General features: G+C 38.9%; 1 protein-coding gene across 9 annotated transcripts in view; it reads right to left on the bottom strand.

Moving 5' to 3' along the window:
- The window catches only part of LOC117400632 (RNA-binding Raly-like protein), a 166,165-nt gene extending 162,119 nt beyond the window's left edge, over positions 1-4,046 (bottom strand). For 3 of the 9 annotated variants that reach the window (XM_034914828.2, XM_034000848.3, XM_034000846.3), the window contains exon 1: positions 3,869-4,037. The gene's annotated coding sequence lies outside the window, so the exon portion shown is untranslated. Of the gene's footprint in view, positions 1-3,175 lie in introns of all 9 variants that reach the window. The other 6 variants (XM_059023119.1, XM_034000850.3, XM_059023122.1 and 3 more) reach the window with 5 other exon arrangements.
- Positions 4,047-23,799: the final 19,753 nt, after the last annotated feature.

Below are 23,799 nucleotides of genomic sequence, written 5' to 3'. Positions count from 1 at the left end.
ACACTGCATAGCAGTGCTGTACCTTTCTGAAACCAGACATCCTGCTAAATCAAACAACAAACTTAGACTGTATTCTCTGCAGGCAAAATTACAAGATTGACCCATTTACACCACCAAGTACGTGGTCTAATTATAAAAACTGTCTCTGAAATTCTGCTACGAATAGCGAAAGACAGCAAAACAGCAAAAATATACATAGTCTGATCTTTAAAATTAGATTTTATGAGAATGATATTGCTCCTGTAATTGACTGAATCTATTAAACATTTTCTAGACTTCTTCCTTGTAAATGGCAAGCAACTCTTCAATGATTTAGTTTTAGAATTCACAATAAGGTCCAATGGTATTTTACAGAAACATGTTTTGTTATTAAAAAAAAAAAATAATAATCTATCACTTATTTATATTGAAGAACCTTTTACTCAGCATAGTGCTGTATAAAAACAGTGTTTAACCATGCTTACCAGTAGAACCCAGGGCTGAGTGTAGGGTGTGGACCTAAAGGAGGCTTGTGGTCCAGTGATTAAAGAAATAGGCTTGTAACCAGGAGGTCCCCGGTTCAAATCCCATCTCAGCCACTGACTCATTGTGTGACCCTGAGCAAGTCACTTAACCTCCTTGTGCTCCGTCTTTCGGGTGAGACGTAGTTGTAAGTGACTCTGCAGCTGATGCATAGTTCACACACCCTAGTCTCTGTAAGTCGCCTTGGATAAAGGCATCTGCTAAATAAAATAAAAGAGTGTATAGGATCTCTGTGGTCTGTAGGACAGCACTGCTGTCAGTTTAGCTCTTTGTACTTCTCAGAGAATTAATGTTGATGTTAATGTTAACCTTTAGAGACAATGAGTAGCCTAACACTGTTTTATAGATTTACAACTTTCTATTACATGGAATTTAATTTAAGAAAAATAATTTACATTTTACATGGGCTAATAGGACAGACATAATATATTTCTTTTTTTCAATGTCAGCAGTATCTCCCTTTTTGATGCTTCACATAGATATGTGCAAACTGGTTCAAAGTATACTCTTTATTATTATTATTATTATTTATTTCTTAGCAGACGCCCTTATCCAGGGCGACTTACAATCGTAAGCAAAAACATTTCAAGCGTTACAATACAAGTAATACAATAAGATACAATAAGTAATACTCTTTGTACTAAATTAACTGGAAAAATAAGTACTGTACTGTGACAAAGATATCTACATACAGATGCTTTATATAGTTTGCAGACATGTGCACACAAGTGAGGCTGTAGGACTATAATATCAGCTGTCATGCCCATACACTGTACTATATCTGTAACTGCCTTCACTATCAATACCCCCACGATCACTTTGAGCTGAGGCAGCAAAGCACCACAGTCACAAAACACTGAATCACAGAAAGTCATATTTTGAAATAAATTACTAAGCAACTTGTTCAACCAGCCAGCATCTCCCACAAAATGATATCTGAGTATTGTCATTTACAAAGCTGTATAGTATGCTGTGCAGTATAATTTGTCCTGTTAAAAAAAAAATAGGCTAGGTTGTTTGTTTTAAAAAAGACGTATATATATATATATATATATATATATATATATATATATATATATATATATATATATATATATATTTGTTGCTTCATTTTTAATTTCTAATTTTTGCTTTTTGTGAAGACATTTACTATCCTTGCATGCAATACAATACAACAGAAGAATCGTGCCCAGTTTGTGTTTATGATTATCTTAAATTATACCTTAGAATGTAAAGAAAAAATTGCATACAAGAAAGCAAATGTAAATTATGTATCGATATCAACAGAACATTTTTAATTTTTACAGCTGTACATGCATGTATCTAGGAATACACTTTATATGTCAAAAACAAACATGTTGCGTCAAATTAATGTATTATTTTTATTGCACTGTATCAGATGGGGTAGCTGCAGTCAGTACCTGTTGGCGATTATAAAAACGAACCACTTTTTTAAAACACATTTCACACGACTGGAGTAGGATATGACAGGCAAACTAATATCGTTAACTGTAATGTAATCTTTGATGCTACAGCGTGACATGCAAACACTGCAATAAATCATGATTCTGTTGTAAAGAATTTAGTTCAGTAACAAGCATGGATATGCTGAATAAAAATAAATAAAACATTTTAAATAAATGCGTATGCATACAAGAGGCAGTCAGTTATTTATTTGTGGTATAAAAATAAAACTCGTCCTACAGCAGTACTGGACACCCTTAACAGTAACAATGCTAAACTACAGCAATGATACAATGCATCTGATGTTCAAGACAGACTTTATTACTAGACAAATAACGAGTACCTCATACAGAAAACAAATAACCATTCTCAGGTTAATGTTTAGTTTTATGTACATTATCTACAACTGTAACATAAATATTGCAAAGCACAGTATGTGATCAGCAACACAGCCTACACTTTTGCCGCAGACTAAATTATCGTTAAAAGTGGAGCGGGCGTATTTTCCATAAATGTGATGGATGTGCTGCCTGTAGCAAACAAAATAACATTTTCTCCTGGCTCTCTCGTGCCGCGCAGCCATGTACTGTACCAGCTGTGCGAGACAACACACCACCGAATCCTCGTAGGATACAGTCTGCCACATTCCTGCTCTACTGTCAGGCTTTCACATTGCAGAATATTTGACAAATCATACCATGCTTTGGTATTTTGGATTTGAAAATATTTAGGTTAAAGAGCTCGTGCATGCTAGGTACACAATTAAAAAAAGAGCTATATATTCGACTGACAAAACGTAACTTTGAATTATTCTGAATAAGGTAAAAAAAGACATCGGTCATCTTGCACAATTTTCGAATTATCGGCACATTATAGTGCTTGCTGGTAGACAACATACAAAAGTATTACAGTAAGACAAGAGGCAGATCCTACATGCAATTCCGAAGTTCCCAGTACACCTGTCCCCCTGCATACGCTATATATATATACACTTGCATTGTCTGAGCCGATTAACAAAATAGACTTAACGTACAAACCCTCTGTTAAAATGCATTTTCTAGGCTCGTTCCTGAAAATGTGACTGATTATGAAACAATAAACCACAAAATATCATGTAGGGTTTTCTCGCTTTTATTGCAAAAATTAAATTAAGTATATATTTCAAATGCGCACAATTCAGATGAAATACCTGCGACGTGGCTCAGCTGTTCATTTCGTCTTCGTTGACAAGGAAACCAAAAACGCACTTCATCCCACCCCACCCTCAAGAAACCTTCCACAGCCACTGTATAACTAATGCAAAAATGTTCATCTTCAAAAACATGTTTTGATTCTCAAATATGCAAAAGTACTAGGAATTCAAAAATGAAAAGAAAAAAAAAACCTGTGATCAATAAGCTGCAAGAAAAGTTTCACATTAAAATATCAGCAGGTTAAAAATAATTCTGAAAGGAAAGCAGGAATGAAATAAAAGCAGGTGCTTGCTCCAGTGACTCGCACTGAGCTCGCAAAATCCCAAAACTCTGTGAAACAAACACAGCAAATATAGCAAATCACAGCTACAGCAAAAGTCAGAAAATGAAAAAGAAAAATCTTTAAAAACCACAAGTAGACATGCTTTAAAAAATAAAACTGCCACCCGCTTGTTTAAAAACCAGTTGCATATTTTTTTTAAGGACTGCAAGTATTTTTCAGTGACTGTCGCCACTGAGTCACACAGACATTGTGAAAACCATGATCCAGAATCACTGCATGCTAAAAACTTGGATCCTGTAAGAAAAATGCTCAAAACCATACTTCAATTCTCATTTTTAACACCAGCAAAAGAAGAAAAAATAAAAAGACAAAAATGTTTTAAAAATGTCATTGAAAATGTACTCACCGAGCGGGAGTAAAATGTTGGAATAAAAATGAGATTTAGTATAAAATACAGTATGGCGGTGGAAGAAGGAATGAAGCGCTTTTCTCTCAATCTCTGCCTCGGGCAAGTGTCACGTGACTCGGATTCAGCCTGACTCGCAGGCAGTGAGCAGACAGGGCAACCCCACAGGAACAAAGTACTACATCTGATTAAGCGGCTCTCGAAAAGTAAGACTGGTAGTCCTTGTCTTTTCACAATTTTGTCTGAGCGGGTTGTGTGTTTTTCTTGAGAATTTTAAAGATGCAGCGCCCCTCTTTATTTATCAGCATCTGAAATATTAGTCAAAAGTATCATATTTATTTAGTTTGTGTTGCAATGGTTAAATGTTACAGCATGCAGGCATAACAAACAATCGACCCCTTTTATTGTTACAGTGTCCGTACAGTTGTATACAAACGCAGTACACATAGCCAATACTATATAGGCGACAATACAGTAGGTGTCACTGAGGCGATGCAGGGTGGCACAAACGTGTCTATGTTTACAACAAAAACAGGTAGTATGCTATGATTATTCCTAAGGAAGGGGCTATGTTAACGTATTGCAGCGACCCAGGCATCGTTGCGTGTCTGCTGGACTTGTGGTCCCATTTGTTTGTCTGGTCTGTCTTGTCCGGTGTATTGTAAGGGTGCAACCACGCCACCTAGAATGGGAGAACAGCAGTGATAGACCCGGTTGGTCATTCTGGGTGAAGGGGGCGGGAGCAGTGAAAGTACCGCCTGCGCGGGAATGTGAGGGAGACAGTAGCAGGTTCGAGTGGTGAATGGACGAATGCATGGAGCTGGGTTAATTACAGAGAAAAAGAGGGCCTGCGAGAGAGTGTGTGCGACCGAAGCCTGGGAGTGGCTTAGAGTGGGAGCCTGAGTGAGAGACATAGAGAACCAGAGAAAGGGAAAGTGTACAGTAGTGATAGAAAGAGATCATTTATTTTATTGTTTTTGTGGAGTGGTCTTGGCCCAAACAGGGACCGTGTTCATTTCTACCAATGAATTGGTTTACAATTGTACCTGGCAACGTCTCCGTCTTCATCTTCAAGGGCACCGGTCATTACAGTATTATAAGAACCGTGCAATGAATTAATCACTTTTTTTTTTTTTTACACATTATTTTTACATACAATTACCCATTTATATAATTTAAACGGTTGCTCAAGGGTACAGCAGCAGTGTCCCCCACCTGGGATTGAACCCACAACCCTCTGGTCAAGACTCCAGAGCCCTAACCACTACACCACACTGCTGCCCTATAATTATTATATGTACTTTTGTACTTGGATTTTTCACCCATCAGAACGATGTTAATCGAACCAAATCGAACCTACCCCCAAGCTTGGCATGCCCAGCCCTAAAATCTATTGCTGTTTTAGAAAGAAACCGTGAGATGTTTAAGAAAAAGGGTTAACAACAACACATCATGACATGCATTTGCTTAACAATCACAATAGCAATCTATATTCCTACAAATTAACTTAAAATCTTAGCAACGACGTCACCGCTCTCCTATGTAAAGCATCCAATTGCTCAATGTTGCAGCAGCAACCGGAGACTGTAGGACGCTACACACCAGAGGCAATGTGTTATTGTACCTATATAACTCATACTATTCCATTCATTTAATTTTAGATACATGTTTAAATGAACAGTTTTTTAAACATAATTTAAAACCACTACTCCGCTCACTCCACTGGCTCCCGATCACCGCTCGCATCCAGTTCAAGACTCTTGTACTAGCCTACAGATGCCTTGACCAGACTGCACCCAGCTACCTCCAGACCCTCATCTCTCCCTACACCCCCACTCGACCTCTCCGCTCCGCCTGCACTAGAAGACTGGCTCTACCTCCGCTACGCTCCCCTGCCTCCCGAGCCCGCTCCTTCTCCACCCTTGCTCCGCAGTGGTGGAATGACCTTCCTACAGATGTCAGGACTGCCAAGTCCCTGACCACATTCCGGCGCCTCCTTAAGACTCACCTCTTCAAACAGCACCTGTAGAACTCCTCTGTTGTATCCTGGGACACTATCACCCTTCATTTAAATGTGCTTTATTTTGCTCTTATCTGCCCCCTATTTTACTGCATTTAATCCTGTACTTCAGAATATTGTAATCTGCCAAGTGTTTAACCTGTAGTATTTTGTACTTAATCATATCCTGATGTAACTATCACTATTTAATCATATCCTGATGTAACTATCACTATTATCTGCTGTATTATTGAACTGTGGTTTGTCACACTTGAACAAAAATTATTGTATTTCTTGCTCTTATTGTATTACTTGTATTGTAACACTTGAATGTATTTGTATTTGCTTGCGATTGTAAGTCGCCCTGGATAAGGGCGTCTGCTAAGAAATAAATAATAATAATAATAATAATAATAATAATAATAATAAAAGAATAGATGTTTTGGTCTAACATTCTCAGCTGCTTTACACCTGAGGGAAAAACACCCCTGAACACTAGTTCAGTGCATTTTCGGATTCATTAGTGTGGCCAGAACCTGTATTACAGATGGCCTTGTTCTGTGCACTTTGTCCAACCTCTGCTTCATGCGCTGTTGGCTCCGTTGGATGGCTGTGCGGGAGCAGGTGGGGAACAGCAAGTCTCTGGGAGTTGCAGCCTGTCCAATGGCAGTTGTAGCTCACATCCTGTCATTAACAGTGCTGGCGAGACCCCTGTGGTAGTGTGCTGGGTTGCCCTGTAGTGCATAAGGGTCTGTATTAGGGCTGTTTGAAATGCACAGCCTTGAGCTTTCTAGTGCTCCCCCCCCCCCCCCCCCCAGATGCAGGTGTTCCCAGGGGTGAGATGGCCAGGCTGTCCAGATTTGCCACTGACCAAACAAGTACAGTACAGTCCTTGACCAGTAATTCAATATCTTGGTCAATACCTGGCCACCACACCAGGTCCCGGCAATGTTGCTTAAGCTTAATGATGCCCAGATGACCCTCGTGTGCCATATTCAGAAGTGAACGTCAGTGCCTCCACTATCCATTTATGTGTGTTTCAAGCCTGTACTGCAAAGTACGGTGGCCCTTTAAGTCTAAAAAATCAAGTGTTTTTTTTAATCGTGTTTACACGATCACAGTCCTAGAAGCCCACTTCAGTATGATCGTGTTAACACGATCCTGGTCCTTAATGGGTTAAGTTGTGCTGGGCGAGTGTCTGGAACACTTGTAGTAGCAGGCATCAGTCATGGACTGAGGTGTTGGGACCATGCACCGTGATGTAATCTAAGTACAAGGACACTCCCGGGATGCTGGCGAAGATAGACAGAGGTAGCCTTGGCGTAAGGCCAGCTTACTGAAGACAGCAGAGCCATAGAAGTGGGTAGTGAGCGCTTCAGCTGTTGGGAGCGGATATTTGTCAGGAATGATGGCCTTGTTCACAGCGCACAAGTCCACACAAAGTCCCCAGACCTTTTCTTTGCTATAACCAAGTTGGAAATCCAGAGGGATGCGTTGATGGACTCTATAATTCCAGCTTCCAGCAGGAGTTTCAGCTCCTATCAGCTATTAACTGCGGTTAATAGCAGATAGGAGTTTATAACTCAGACTTGCCTCCATTGAGGAACCACTGCTGCTGTTAATATAGGAATATTTTTTTTTATTTTATTATTTTTATTGAACATTATTATATTATAATTTTACACAACTATATATATATATATATATATATATATATATATATATATATATATATATATATATATATATACAGACGTGCTCAAATTTGTTGGTACTCTTACAGCTCATTGAAATAATGCTTCATTCCTCCTGAAAAGTAATGAAATTAAAAGCTATTTTATCATGTATACTTGCATGCCTTTGGTATGTCATAGAATAAAGCAGAGAAGCTGTGAAAAGAGATTAATTATTGCTTATTCTACAAAGATATTCTAAAATGGCCTGGACACATTTGTTGGTACCCCTTAGAAAAGATAATAAATAATCGGATTATAGTGATATTTCAAACTAATTAGTTTCTTTAATTAGTATCACACATGTCTCCAATCTTGTAATCAGTCATTCAGCCTATTTGAATGGAGTAATGTAGTCACTGTGCTGTTTGGTATCATTGTGTGCACCACACAGAACATGGACCAGAGAAAGCAAAGGAGAGAGTTGTCTGAGGAGATCAGAAAGAAAATAATAGACAAGCATGGTAAAGGTAAAGGCTACAAGACCATCTCCAAGCAGCTTGATGTTCCTGTGACAACAGTTGCAAATATTATTAAGAAGTTTAAGGTCCATGGAACTGTAGCCAACCTCCCTGGGCCACAAGAGGAAAATCGACCCCAGATTGAACAGAAGGATAGTGCGAATGGTAGAAAAAGAACCAAGGATAACTGCCAAAGAGATACAAGCTGAACTCCAAGGTGAAGGTACGTCAGTTTCTGATCGCACCATCCGTCGCTTTTTGAGCGAAAGTGGACTCCATGGAAGAAGACCCAGGAGGACTCCACTTTTGAAAGAAAAACATAAAAAAGCCACACTGGAATTTGCTAAAATGCATATTGACAAGCCACAATCCTTCTGGGAGAATGTCCTTTGGACAGATGAGTCAAAACTGGAGCTTTTTGGCAAGTCACATCAGCTCTATGTTCACAGACGAAAAAATGAAGCTTTCAAAGAAAAGAACACCATACCTACATTGAAATATGGAGGAGGCTCGGTTATGTTTTGGGGCTGCTTTGCTGCGCCTGGCACAGGGTGCCTTGAATTTGTGCAGGGCACAATGAAATCTCAAGACTATCAAGGCATTCTGGAGCGAAACATACTGCCCAGTGTCAGAAAGCTCTGTCTCAGTCGCAGGTCATGGGTCCTCCAACAGGATAATGACCCAAAACACACAGCTAAAAGCATCCAAGAATGGATAAGAACAAAACATTGGACTATTCTGAAGTGGCCTTCTATGAGTCCTGATCTGAATCCTATGGAACATCTATGGAAAGAGCTGAAACTTGCAGTCTGGAGAAGGCACCCATCAAACCTGAGACAGCTGGAGCAGTTTGCTCAGGAAGAGTGGGCCAAACTACCTGTTAACAGGTGCAGAAGTCTCATTGAGAGCTACAGAAAACGTTTGATTGCAGTGATTGCCTCTAAAGGTTGTGCATCAAAATATTAGGTTAGCGGTCCCATCATTTTTGTCCATGCCATTTTCATTTGTTTTATTATTTACAATATTATGTTGAATAAAAAATCTAAAGCAAAGTCTGATTTCTATTAAATATGGAATAAACAATGGTGGATGCCAATTACTTTTGTCAGTTTCAAGTTATTTCAGAGAAAATTGTGCATTCTTCGTTTTTTGTGGAGGGGTACCAACAAATTTGAGCACGTCTGTATATAGTTGTGTAGAATTATTGTTTCCACTGCCACTCATGTAGTGTAATATACAGTTTTCAGAACTATTTGTTGTCCTGCTTTGTGCTTTTGTTGGTGGATAAATGTGCATATGCACTTCTGTATAAAATGGATTAAAAACCTTCATGACTGTTTTACAGATTTTGAAAGTAGAAGTGTGGCAAAGTGGTAAGTGGTGCGCAGGTGTAGAGTAGGTGCAGTGCAGTAATCCAACAATGAAAAGACAGACAACAAAGTACGGGAGAAATGAGTTCTGTTTATTTTATTCCAGCGGTCTGATGACCAATGGAAAACAAATATGAGGATTGGCAGTGTGTATTGCACAGGGAATGATGAAGGGTTGCAGTCCTGTAAACAATAATAACAGTCCAAACGAACACCAAACACAAACATGGTCACCTCTCCCAGTGAGTGCTGTAGTGCTGGTGGTGAAAGTACAATTACAATTGTGAACAGTTAGTGCTGTGTTGTCCGGCTTTAGTGCTGGCCATGGGCGACAGCTCCAAATCGCGTTAGCCGTCTAGTCTAACAAACAAGATAAACAGTACTTTTAGACATACAGACAAAACAAACAAAACACTCACAGTTAGTATCTCAATAGTGGTCCTTTCGGTCGTAGCATAACCATCACAAGGAACAGATCACATCACTTCGTCCCCTTTATATACCGTCAACCATGACCCCTTGGTTAATGAGCGCACCCACTCCTCCAATCCGCGGATGCCACACCGTTAACCTCCCGAGTCAATGATTTACTGTACTGTAGCTCTGCCCCCTTTCTAGATGGCCTCTAAAGTCTAAACATATGTTGGTATAAAAGTAATAATACATAATAAAGCTTATAATTTTTGGGAAATATATGCTATTCTTTTGGAAGTTATGGGTTTAAAATAAAGCCATGGCACTTACAGCAAAACCAAACAGGTAAAATAGTTTCACAAAGATAACGCATGAAGGTGAAATAACAGTGCCAACTCATTCTTTACATAACAAATGAGTGTAGGCTGCATTGTCTTCCCTGATGTTATGTAGAATTGATCATACTGTATCATATTCACTCAAATAAGTACTGCAAAATTGCAAAATAATTGTGTGTACATTAGAAATGTCTGATACATTACTGGGAATAGGACTTTAAACCGATTAACTGATCTTATACACCATTATAGATTTTTAGACACACTTACCCTAGTGTATTAAATGGTAGCAATTACATGATTTTGTTGCTGTAGATTGGGTGAGTTGTGATTATTAAGGCTAACCATCTGAATAATCCACTGTTGTTATTTTTTTACATTTACATTTTATTCTTTTGTTTGATAATTCACTAATGGTGAAAATAGAATGTCTTTGAAAGGTGGGCATAACAAATGAAATCTTCTATAATTTAGATATTTAGAAACATTTATTGTATAATAACTAGAGTAAATTATACATTTTGAAAGTGGCAACGCAATTTCTTTTTGCTTTTACTCATATTATGATTAACCGTAAAATATATTGAAATGCATATTTTTAGACTGTGAAATAAACCACTTTTTACAGTTTAAAAAATACAGCCCTAACCATGATATAGAATGGAAGTATAGTACTATACAACAAGTAAAACTAAAACTTTATTGTTATCAACTGTACTTAAAGGTGCGATAACCAAAGTTTTAAAATACAAATCTACTAGCTATATTATCAAGAGCTGAATTTCATTATTTCACTGATTAGTCTGATTAGTTCAAATATAACCATGACTGACTGAAGGAAATACAGCTGCCTAGGTTTTATTTGTCGCTAATAATAATTATAATAATAATAATAATAATAATAATAATAATAATAATAATAATAATAATAATAATAATAATAAAAACCATGGCGGCATATGTATGCAGAGTGGAACAGCCTTCACTGTTCCACTGATTCATCAGTCTAACCAACCGAAGTGTGACCTACAGACCACAAAAACTAAACCCAATAATAGGTTAATTTAGCAAAGGGTCCTGTCAATGAGAACTGAATACTGCTTATGCAATTGCAGCATGGCACACTAATAATACCTATGCGCCCTTTAAAAAAAAAAAGAAAAAAACAGACAGCAATTCTCACAAAGCTTGTGTTAAATTAAAGTTTCAAAGATGCCTGGGTACTTTCTTAAAATGTTGCATATATTTAGTTAATTTAATAACTTGAAATTTGTAAGCACAAGACCAGGATATCTAAATTAGAACTGGTGGTAGAATAAGCCTAAAGGAATTTTGCATATTTGTTAAAAAATAATTACTACTGGAGGGAGATTTTAGTTATAAAGGTCAGACATCTAACAGAGTATATAGCTACCTAAGTAACTTTCCCTACATCACATGATTTTCTGAACAAAATTTAAACCAAAAAATGCTGTTTTATATATATATATATATATATATATATATATATATATATATATATATTGTAGCGATCTCGGTTAATGCAGGCAGGCACATCCAACATTCGGAGGGCTGAGCATGAACCCAGGACCTGTCGCACTAAAGCATAGTGCCAATACCGCTGTACAAAAGAGCAGGCTCCTTTGCAAGGCGTGTATATCGGGCTGTGGAAGGGTGGTGGGCAATTCACATGGGAGACAGCAATGTTATTTGAAAACACCGCATTGGTGCCCAGTTTTATTATTTTTGCTGTTTTGTCTTTTAGCCCGCAGAGGGCGCTGTTGTCCGTGGCTTGAGTACCGACGACAGGACACAGGACCACAGGAATACCAATACTGGTAAACACTAAAAACACTGGTGCACTCACAGGTGCTCAAAATAATAATGAAAACAAAAGGAGAAATGAAAAGGGAAAATAAAACACAGTAATAAAACTACAAAATAAAGGTGCTGCTTATGCAGTGCCCCCACTGCCGCTAAGCCGGTCAATACGGGCCTCTGACCTATGCTCAGCTATTTCTATACACTGGGGTGGCCAGAGTTCCCAATATACATACACGCGTGCCCTCGGGTACGTAATTATTTCTTTTATTTTTTTAATTATTTTAAGGCAGGCTGTCGCCTCTCAGCCACTCAGAGAGAGGGAAAGCCAACACACCCTCTTCCCCACCTCTCCGTGTCATCGTCATGACTGACAGGCGGATCTTACGAGACTGCTGACCTCTTCCTACAGTACCACGCATGTGCCAGATAGTCAGTCCAGATCTCCCCTGTTACACATCCTCCTTCCCAGAATGGCACCACCGGTCCATTCGAAACTCCTACATCCCCATGCCTTCCCAAGAGAAAAAATCTGCATTTTGATGCAGTTTCCCTGCTCGGTGGACTACCCTGAAGGCATAGGGCTGCAAGGCCAAGTACCACTGTGTGATTCTAGTGTTGTTATCCTTGATCTGGTGAAGCCATACTAAGCAGGCATGATCTGTAATCAGGGTGAAGTGTCGCCCCAGGAGGTAGTACCGGAGTGACTCGACTGCCCATTTTACTGCGAGACACTCCTTCTCGATGGTACTATAGTTAGTCTCCTGCTGCAACCAAGGCTTCAACAGGTTTACGTGATAAATGTGCTTTTCTCTCCATCGCTCAGGCTGGCAGATCTCATAATCCACCGTCCCAACCCGGCGTGTAACCTCAAAAGGTCCTTGCCACTTCGCCAGAAGTTTGGACTCAGAGCTGAGTAACAATAGAAGCACCTTATCCCCCGGCTGAAACATGTGCAACCGGGCCCCTCTGTTATATTGAGTCTCCTGTCTGTAATGATCCTGCTGCAAATTGTAATGCGCCTATTTTCCCACAGACTCAAGACGTTTATGTAGGTCCAACACATGCCGGACAGTATTGGTCGAATTGTCCTGCTGTTCCTCCCACATCTCTCTGACCAGATCGAGTAAACCCTGAGGTCTCTGCCCATACAGCAGCTCGAATAGTGAAAATCCCGTAGAAGCCTGAGATACCTCTCTGATAGCAAAGAGAAGGGGAGGAATCAGCTGAACCCAGTAGTGCATGTCACTGTCAATTAATCTGTGCTCCACAAGACCATCAGTCTGGGGGTGAAAAACCGAGGTCCTAATGGTCTTAATCACTAAAAATTTACATGTTCCGCGGACTAGCCAGGACATAAAGTTGGTGCCTTGGTCGGTCAGTATTTCCTTGGGGATCCCCACCCGGGAGAAAACCTTCACGAGCTTGTTGGCAACACACTTAGCAGACGCAGATCGGAGGGGAATGGCCTCTGGATAACGCGTAGCATAATCCAAAATGACCAATAGGTGTGTGTATCCTGCCGCACTCCTTTCTAGCGGTCCCACTCTATCTATTCCAATACGCTCAAACGGAGCTTCCACTACGGGCAATGGCACCAGTGGAGCTCGTGGGACGGCTCTAGGGCTAGCTTTCTGACATTCCCCATAGTGTTCGCAAAAACACCTGACATCACCATCCAGCCCCAGCCAATAGAACCGTGTCACAAGCCTTGCTTTGGTCTTGTCCCTTCCCAAATGATCAGATAGGGAATAGCATGAGCAAGCTGCAACAAATCCTCCTAAGGGCTGAGGAATGAGCAACTGGTTATGCACTTCCCCTGTCTGGGGTAATTTTTCAACACGGTACAACAGGTCTCGATTAATTTTAAAGTGAGGGTATGTGGCAGCGCGTCTGGGCTCGACCACCCGACCATTAACCACAGCTGCTTGGTCAAAGAGCCTGCCCAGCAACTCGTCACGCCATTGCTCGAGTCAGAAGTCACAGGAATCAGCTCCTATAGCTTCCAGCTCAGGATCACGTCGGTCCTGAGCGGAGGCAGCCAAGCCAGACCCCTGCACTGGCTCCGCGGCCTCCCCCCCAGACTCTTCACCAATCGCCCCCACCTGAAACTTCTCGGACTCCCTCCATCGCCAGCCCTCATTCTTAGCGGCCCGGCATTCCCGTTTAGTTTTGCGGGGTCTAAATCTATGGCAATAGTAGTCCTGGTCACGAAAGGGAAAGATCTCGCCAATTACTTCCTCTTTCTTAGCCTATAGGGAGGACGGGGCCATCACAGCAGCCAACCAATATTTAAAGTGCTCGCAGTCCCGTCCAAGAACTACAGGCACTGGCAATCGAGGACACAAACCCAATTGCACTTGCGTCACCTGCTGTCCAATTTTCAAATTCACATACATTTTGGGATAAGTGTGCACATCCCCATGAATACATTTTATATGCACCTGTCCCATTATTTGTTTATCGGTCAGGGTTTGGTGCAGGAGGTCCATCATTGCGGCAAATTGCTGCGGGTCCATTCTGCCTCCCTCGGCTATTGGTTGGGCAGTGCCAGTGAATCCCACTCTGACACCACGTGTGGAATACCAATACTGGTAAACACTAAAAACACTGGTGCATTCACAGGCGCTCAAAATAATAATGACAACAAAAGGCGAAATGAAAAGGGAAAATAAAACACAGTAATAAAACTACAAAATAAAGGTGCTGCTTACGCAGTGCCCCCACTGCCGCTAAGCCGGTCAGTACGGGCATCCGACCTACGCTCAGCTATTTCCATACACTGGGGTGGCCAGAGTTCCCCGTATACCTACACACGTCCCCTCGGGTACGTAATTATTATTATTATTTTTTTAATTATTATTATTATTATTATTATTATTATTATTATTATTTTTTTTTTTTTTAATTTAGTCGTTGCCAATTATTTTTTATCATTTTCTCCCAATTTGGAATGGCCAATTATTTTTAGGCTCAGCTCTACCACCCATTTATCTCTTCCATCCGGAAGAGTCCAAGTGCTTGTACTATTAACCTTAATCCCATGCTCATAATTACCCTCTGAATCTGAGATATTTTCATTGAAAAAAAACTGCTAATCTCATGTGTCTCTCCCACTCCTTTAATTTGGTGGCCAGTTTATCTTTAAGAACAACACATATCCACTAAAAACAAATACCTATTGTAAAAATAGCAATGTTTTTAAGGAATCGCCTGTGAAAAATGTGATGAAATAAAATATGTTGGAGAAAATGGAACAACTTTATATAAAAGAATTCAGAACCACCTTTCATTAATTAGAAATAAAAAAAAACTTCACCAGTCAAGGACATGACATAAATTAAGTAAATGAAAAGAGTGATTTAAAACAGTAGATATTGCCGAAATGAAGTTTCCTTAAAGATAATGGAAACAAATAGAGCTACAGTAAATAAAACTCTTTTAAGGATTTTTAACAACAACACAAAATGAGACCCGACATGTTAAAAAAATAACTCCATCTGAATTAAATGAATATCTGTATAAATATATTGTATATAATCTTTATGTTTATGTATATTTTACATTATTTAATTTTAGGACAGGCAGTAAATACATAAATGTATTTTCTGTGTCAAAGGCTGCAGAGAGGTCGAGGAGAGGGAGGCAGCATGGGCAGAGAATAGAGATTAACGTGTTTTATTCCATTTAACGAATACCTAGCAACTTAAGATTTCTTAAAGTTAATTACACAGAAAATTGACACGCCCTTATCTCTTACAATGTAATTGAAAGCTACTTACTCTTTAATTTGCATCTATTTATTGAATGATCAAGCAGAGAGCTTACCAGTCGTGTCAGGGTGCAGCAGTCAAACAGTACCCCTTCCTTAATATTTGTATTCCCACTTACTCATGCAAGAGGTTACAAATGAACAGCCCCTTTTTGAGTCCTGCACCACAACACTTTTAAGTCTAGGTTTGCCTAGAACAAGTTACCATACTTCTAGAAGGGGAATTGAATTGTATAAACTTGAGTATTTTAGGTCTCCAGCTTATCCCCTGCTACTTAGAAATGAAATCATTTATTTCCCAAGGGAAGCCATTCTGTTCTTTTTCATTCTGGAGATTAACTGCTATAATTCTAATTAAAATGCACTAGGGACCCTACTTTTATTAGTATTTAAAACTGACACAGCTTCATTCTGCTGTTATAGAAAATGTGACTGAATATTAAATATAATTTCTAACATTTCACTTCTATATGTATGTTCTGTATCTGTTGGGAACCAGTAAGTAAAAACACAAACGACTAAAATATCAAGCATAATCTCACCCTATATTATAATATTTATCTTCACCTAGGGGACCTACATTGTGTTTCACATGAACACTGAATATAGAGTGGTAACCTGTTGTATTTATATAGAGACACACCCGTATTTTTTTTTCTTGAGAAGGCCCCACCCATCGTTTAAAGATTAAGTTTAGTTTAGTGCAGGTAGTTTACAAAAAAAAAATTATAAGTGTGGTAACCTTAATGAAGAGCATTAGTAATGTACCTGACAATAACACATGTAACAAAACTGGTAGTGTGACGCGACTCGTCAGTGATTTTTCGCTCCCACCGATTGGCATGGGCTCAATGAGTTTTCAGGTAAGTGTATTTTATTTACAATATTTACACAATAAAACAGTTTCTTCCATAGACTATTGCCCTGTACGGGCCACTGACTGACTCACTTCTTCGACCCTCTCTAAGCTACTTCAAGACTACCACAGTACTACAGGCTTTGGCCTGTGCAAGTTCCAACTGGATGGTATCAAGTCCACAGGAGCGAGCTTCATTTACCGACGTAGATGTGGAGACAGGTAAGTAGTGTAGAGGTTCCCTCTGCTGGAGTGAGTCAGTCCGCAGGTAAATGAAGAACCGTTCCCTCTGGTTGAATGGTCCTGTAACACAGGTAAGTGCAGGACAGGCTCCCTCTGGTGGAGTGATCCTGCAACACAGGTAAGTGCAGGACAGGCTCTCTCTGGTGGAGTGATCCTGCAACACAGGTAAGTGCAGGACAGGCTCCCTCTGGTGGAGTGGTCCTGCAACACAGGTAAGTACAGGATAGGCTCCCTCTGGTGGAGCGATCCTGCAAGACAGGTAAGCGCAGAACAGGCTCCCTCTGCTGGAGTGATTCTGCAACACAGGTAAATGTAGGATGGGATACCTCTGGTGGAGTGATCCTGCAACACAGGTCCGTGCGGGCTGGGCCCCCTCTGAAGAAGGGATCCAGGAACACAGTTAAGGTGACCACAGACGCCAAGAGAAGTGAACAAGGATCGAATATAATTGTATCCGGGCTGTGGGAAAGGGTCCCCTGCAGCCAAGTCCCCAGACGTCCACGGATGGAAGTTGTGTCCCTACGCAGAAGCAGGGTACCCGCACTTCCCGTGCAAACTATATGCAATATGACTCATGTCCAACCCACAATAAACAGTGTCTTGAAATAAAGTCTGGAGATTCAGTTATTTCCGAGTACAGTTCGCTGTCCCTGCAGCGCGTGAATAATCAATACACATCCAGGTCCCACGTCATAAACACAACACTGGAAAAGAACTGCTGCTGTGACAGCGCACAACCAAACACGCGGCACACCGTGGGACCCTTTTAAATTAAATACTGTGTAACTAATACAAACTCCAGCTAGAAACACATCAGAAAATAAATAAACTTAGCAAAACAAAAGACTACCTCACCAAGAGGAAAAACGCACTCGGTTTTAAACTGAATACTGAACTATTATTGAAATGCAAGTGTTCACTTTACCTTACGATATTTTCTGATACCAAACGGAGTTTGCAGGCTTCTCTGAGCAGGACAATCAGGCAGTGTTCCCCACGACCACACATCGCCCCGATTGTTCTGCCCTGCTTCCTTATAAACCCAGTAACCCCTCCCTACCAATTGGTGCTCGGGTTTCTGGGTTGTGTAGTTTCACCAACACCATTTCTTAAAGGCGAAACCGTCCTTTCCTCACATACAGTATGTGGCATCGGTTGATTAATGCAAACAGCAGGTTGCCCTAAATATATTTGTCCATAAAAGCAAGCAAAAATATATATAAATTGGTAAACTACAACGAACTTGCAAATGTAGCCCCTAGTTGTACTGAGATGAATATTAAATAGCAATGAGCTGCGGATCATCTTCAGCTCTGTACTATCTTAGTATCAATTGAAACAAAAAATACAGGGAACTGTAACCTGTGCTTACAGCTTTTGATCAGTTTAACTCTGAGGTCTGTAACTTTAGTACAGACCTCAGAGTTAAACTGATCAAAAGCTGTAAGCACAGGTTTGACCATAGCCAACCAACTAACATGCATGTAACTCAATATGACAGGGTCATGAATGAGGAACTACACTGGAATGCAGGCTGAAAAATATTATTCATTAAACCTGTTGTAGACTTACTTATTGTACTTCTGTTTACATGTTAATCTATGTTAAACATACATTTAATTCAGTGAACATTGAAGTGGGAATCAAACCATTTTAAAGGTGAGATAAGTACATCTCAGGAATTTGCATACAGGGACATTAAGTTAAAAAAAAATATGAATTGTCATATCATTGCTTGTAGATGAATTGTAGAGTATAACAGTATGTTTCATAAGCAGATTAATTTTGTTTTAAATACAAAATGTGGAGGTTCTTGCTCATATTTCAGTAAGCAGAAAATGAAGCTAGTTTGCACCATAAATCATGAACGCTTAACCACCAGAAACTGCCTTAGATCGTGCAATGAAATGGAAAGCTCTGAAATACCCATAGGGTGGCTCAAGTGAATTTGGCATGCATGGGTAGACTGTACGCTTAATTACTGTTTATACTCAATAGTATCCAGACATATCTGTGTAGTATATGGAACAATGTCAGTATCCAGATGGCCTGGGGTTTATTAGACCTAGGGAGTGAATTTCCATAGTTTTCCATTTTACTGGTGTTTTAGGTTCACAATTTCTCATTAACATGGATGAATGAATGAATAAGATAAATAAAACACTTCTTTTTCTTTAACAAATACCTCTATTCCTCCCACATACGTATGTGATAGCCACATGTCTTGCTCTTTCAAATTTCAATTACTGGTATTCAAAACAGTGTACAAAAGATCTGTTTGTTCATCTCTCACATGCAATGTCTTACACTATGATAATACAAATCAGTATTACCACGCACTACAATACTCACAATTCTCTAGAGTCTATATTCCGTGGAGGAGTGCCTAGACTGAACATTGAGGCTTCTAGTTTAAATTAATAATGGCAAAGGATGAGTCACTGCTCAGCTTCTTAAGTCATGTACATCTTATAGGTGTTGACCTGGAAGTTCTTCCTACTGTGTGACCTGGTTAAGGTTTTTTTTTTTTTTTTTTTAACTTATTAGCTTGACAGAAGTAACACAAGTAGGTTTGTTGAAGGGCAGCCAATCAGATGACTATAGAGCCCTAAAGAATAAATTATACCAAAGGCTACCATAATAGCTCAGCAGTGGTCTTAAACCCTGCTCAGAACTATACCATTTGCAACTAGAACAACCTTGATTATAGCAAACCTGGTCTTGATAATGACAATGGATTGGACGAACCGCTACTATCATGATCCAGTGAGGATGATCAGAAGTTGATGATATGATCCAAAGATTGCGATTCAATCCCAAAACATTCCTCCATACAAGTTGTATTGATGTATTTATTTGAACAGGACACTGTCTTAATAGTAACTGACAGGCTATACAAAATTGAACTTTACTGTTTATATAATTCATACTTCTGTCATTAAAGCTCTTGGGGTTAACCATAAACGCTTGAACTGCAGGTCAGAATTCAACATTTTAATACAGGTGCAGGTCAGACTTCATTTATCTCTAGTCTTCAAGAAATAACCTGTTTATATAACTGCCCTTGTCCCTGTGGATGCAAATTCCTGAGATGTATTTATCTCCGAGTATCCAAGCATATTAAACATCTCTGCTGCACTCACTAATATATGACAACCATGTAACCTTAGCCGCAAACTCCGCCACTGTACTAGAGACCCAATTTATCAGGACAGATTCTCAACGCTCTTTACTCCAAATCATCATTAGCTGTGTTTTTCAGAAAGGCATAAAAAAAACACCTAATAAACTTACCAAACGAGAAATAAACAACTCAACCATTTAAAATTAGGTGCTTGTTAACCTTCCCGTGTTGTTTTTATTTAATGGGTTTTCTAATTGTAATTAGTGTTTTTTCCTTTCAGAATTTCTTTTAGCTAATTACTATTTAGAGTAAATAGCATTGAGAATAGAGCTTGGTGAAAGAGTGAATGAGCAAAAACTCTCAATAGCGCTTTTCGAAGGACACAAACCTAGATAAACCGGGCTTTACAGTGTATGTTCAAGGTTTTAGAAGATGAAGGATCTCTGTTACCCAAGGGGATTTTACACATTCATGCTTTTAAAAGTGCACTGAAAAGAAATGTAAGCTTTAAAAAGGTACTGGAATTGTACCCTAGAATAAGATGCTATTGTGTTAATCAGTTCCTGATATTTTTAACAACAGTAGAGTACTAATGCTTGCTGCATGGCTGTAAATGTAAATGTAAAAGTATTTTTGCAAAAAAAAAAAAAAAAAAATCTTGAAATTGTAAACCATTAGGGTCTCTTTGTGTTATATGCTTATGCATATTGTGACATAAAAAAATTGAAACCAAATCAATAAAGTGTATAACCGTCATTGGTTTCAAACCTTTTCAAAAAATTGACTTTGAATACATGTACAATATTTTTAAAGCAAAATTGTTTTGCCAACAATGATCATGTTGTGAAGCTTGCTAAACAGATATCATAATATGTACTGACAACTGGATGGTCTTCTTTTAGAATAAACCAACGCAAAAACTATATAATTATTTAAAAAGCTGCAGTTTGCAGGTGGACTTTGCTCAAACTGATGACTTTTGACTTCTATTGACAAACCCATAAACCACAGATTGCAATAGTTGCATTCAATGTGCTCTTTTGTTTTTTTGTAAGCAAAAGATGACCCAACCTGCTTAGTTTGTGTAGATATGTTCTGGTGTAACGGATTGGCATTTCAGCCCAGAGAGCTGAATGCAAAGGAAAGGACTGCACACAAACTGTAACTTATTGGTTCAAAGATACACATCTTAACATTCAACCAAAGAGCAAGCTCTGTATTCACGAGATAAGTATGTCTTTTGCGGATGTCAGTAGTACTATCTCATCAGCAGCTAGAAGGAGGTCCATTACACTGGCAAGTGGTGAAATCAGGAAGATCAGGAAATGAAAGGTAATCACATTATCTCCAAAAGGCTTTGCTTCCCAGGGAATAATCCCCTTAAATTACTGGTTTTAAATTGAAACTGCCCATCTTCACCTGCACAGTTTTACAACCTAAAGCGTGAGTGTGACTTGGTGGGTATCCAAAAAGCTGGCTAATGTTAACAAGTAACAAAGGGGAATTACCATTTCATTTGACTAGATAAATGGTCAAATTAGTTGTGACGTTGAACTAGCAAATGATATGCCTTCAATGAATCTGTTACTCACATAACCTAATAAACTACATTGCTTGTTGTACATTTTAAAAACTAAAACTATAAAGCAATTATTTAATTAAGCACATTGGTAATCTGGAACTCCAGCAAATTTTTCTATGTCCTTCAGCACTGAATAAACTAAATAAAAGGTCCACAGGTTCATGTTTTATTAAATGGTCAGTTGGAGTTCTATTAAAACTGATGGGTTACATTCTGAAAGGCCAGCAGTTAGTCTCATGTGTCTGAAACCAGGTCAAGAAATGTCAGCAGCCCATTAGCTTTGAAAACTTTTCCATCCATCATCACTTCTGTGTAACAGGCTATAAATCAATGTATAGAAGGATAATTAAGAGAAATACTATTTGACAGTTGTGAAGTAGAGTACTAACACTATTAGACTGATGTTTCAAGCATGTCTGGTCTTCTTGTTTTGACATTGCAATGCTACATTTATTATGACACTGCTGGGTTAGTGGATGAGTTAAGAATAAGGCAATTTTACTTCAAAAGTGCTAGTGCGATTAGTCATGGCTAATGCAGACTGTAAATGGTGTCAAGAGCTCTTGGCCAAAGTTTAATGAAACTTTATCAACATATTCAATCATTCATTTTAAAAAGGGGAAGTACTTTTTTTTAGTATTTGAGATTGCCTACAGAGGAGACTGGGGCTTATTATTATTATTTATTTATTTTATTATATACTGGGCTCAATGGCTTCCAGCACCCCCACTATAAAAAATGTCCAGCACCACTGGCTGTACAACTAAAGTTTTAAATTGGATACAGAAGAACACATTATTTTTAATGACAGCTACTCATTTCTATTTTACATGTAGAGGTGTTTGAACATCACCTCTACATATATATCATTGTTCTATCTAGGGGATATATTTGAATGACAGACAGTTATAGTGATTCCATCTGTTTTTATTGTTTTGCATTATACGGTATTCCAATTCAGCACCATTAGCTTGTGAGTATTTAATATAATGTAAACCGTGGTCTAATTTACTAATATATTGTACTAGTGTTTTAGGTTCTGTGGTGTTTTTGCAGAGGAAAAGTAATATTTACAAAACTGCTGTAACACCAGCGAAATGTCTTATAGCACAGGCTAGAGGGAATTAATTTCTATGAAACGCTGCCATATAAAAAAAACAAAAAAAAAACATGAATGACTTTGTAAATCAGGCCTATTGCTTTTAAGGTAACTACACAGGTAATTTGAAAAAAAAATTGTGGGGTCTGACCTTTTTAGTCTGATTCAAAAATAGAAAATGTTGAGTTTATTTGAGTTGCTTTAATTACTCAGTAATGTCCCATTTATTAATTAATGAAATACAGTTCTGTATACTGGGGGTATAATGGTGACAGGGGTAGTAAGTCAATTCAGATTGAAAAATAAAATACCAAAATACTGAACTTGTCACTTTATTCCAGTTCCAGTTGATTTTATCTCCTTTGTGTTGTTTGAATGTACTGTGTGATTGTACTGTAAGTCAAGATAACAACCTGGCAGTAATCCCTGGGCAGCTTTGAATAAGAGACTCTAACAAAGAAAACCAAGTCCTGTGAAAAGAATGAGCTCAACTACTGTAGTTACAATGGGGTCAACTCAATGCAGATTGGGAATGGAAACAAAATCTAGTCACTTCACCTCTATGTACAGGTATCCCCCAATCTGCAGTCTTTATATTAATATCAATATTGTCAGCAACTCTGAGTAAATACAATCTGTACACATTGACCCTTGTATTTCTACAGGGTAGGGAAAATAGATACAGCTCCAGGTTACCACACACTGCCCTGTCACTCACCTAAATGCAGAACTGATTGGGACAATAGATACAGCTCCAGGTTATCACACACTGCCATGTCACTCACCTAAATGCAAAACTGATTGGGACAATAGATACAGCTCCAGGTTACCACACACTGCCGTGTCACTCACCTAAATGCAGAACTGATTGGGACAATAGATACAGCTCCAGGTTACCACACACTGCCCTGTCACTCACCTAAATGCAGAACTGATTGGGACAATAGATACAGCTCCAGGTTATCACACACTGCCATGTCACTCACCTAAATGCAGAACTGATTGGGACCATACTCTTCTTGATAAGAGAGAAATTTGGTCTCCATTGTTATTCACTCAGGATTTCTTCTCATCAGTACTGACATTGCATTCAATTATGCTGTATCATGTGCTGGGATT

This window comes from Acipenser ruthenus, chromosome 4 (genome assembly GCF_902713425.1).
Source record: "Acipenser ruthenus chromosome 4, fAciRut3.2 maternal haplotype, whole genome shotgun sequence".
Lineage (NCBI taxonomy): Eukaryota > Metazoa > Chordata > Actinopteri > Acipenseriformes > Acipenseridae > Acipenser > Acipenser ruthenus.
Note: the sequence above shows the minus strand (reverse complement) of the source record. Positions and strands in the feature narration are given on the sequence as shown.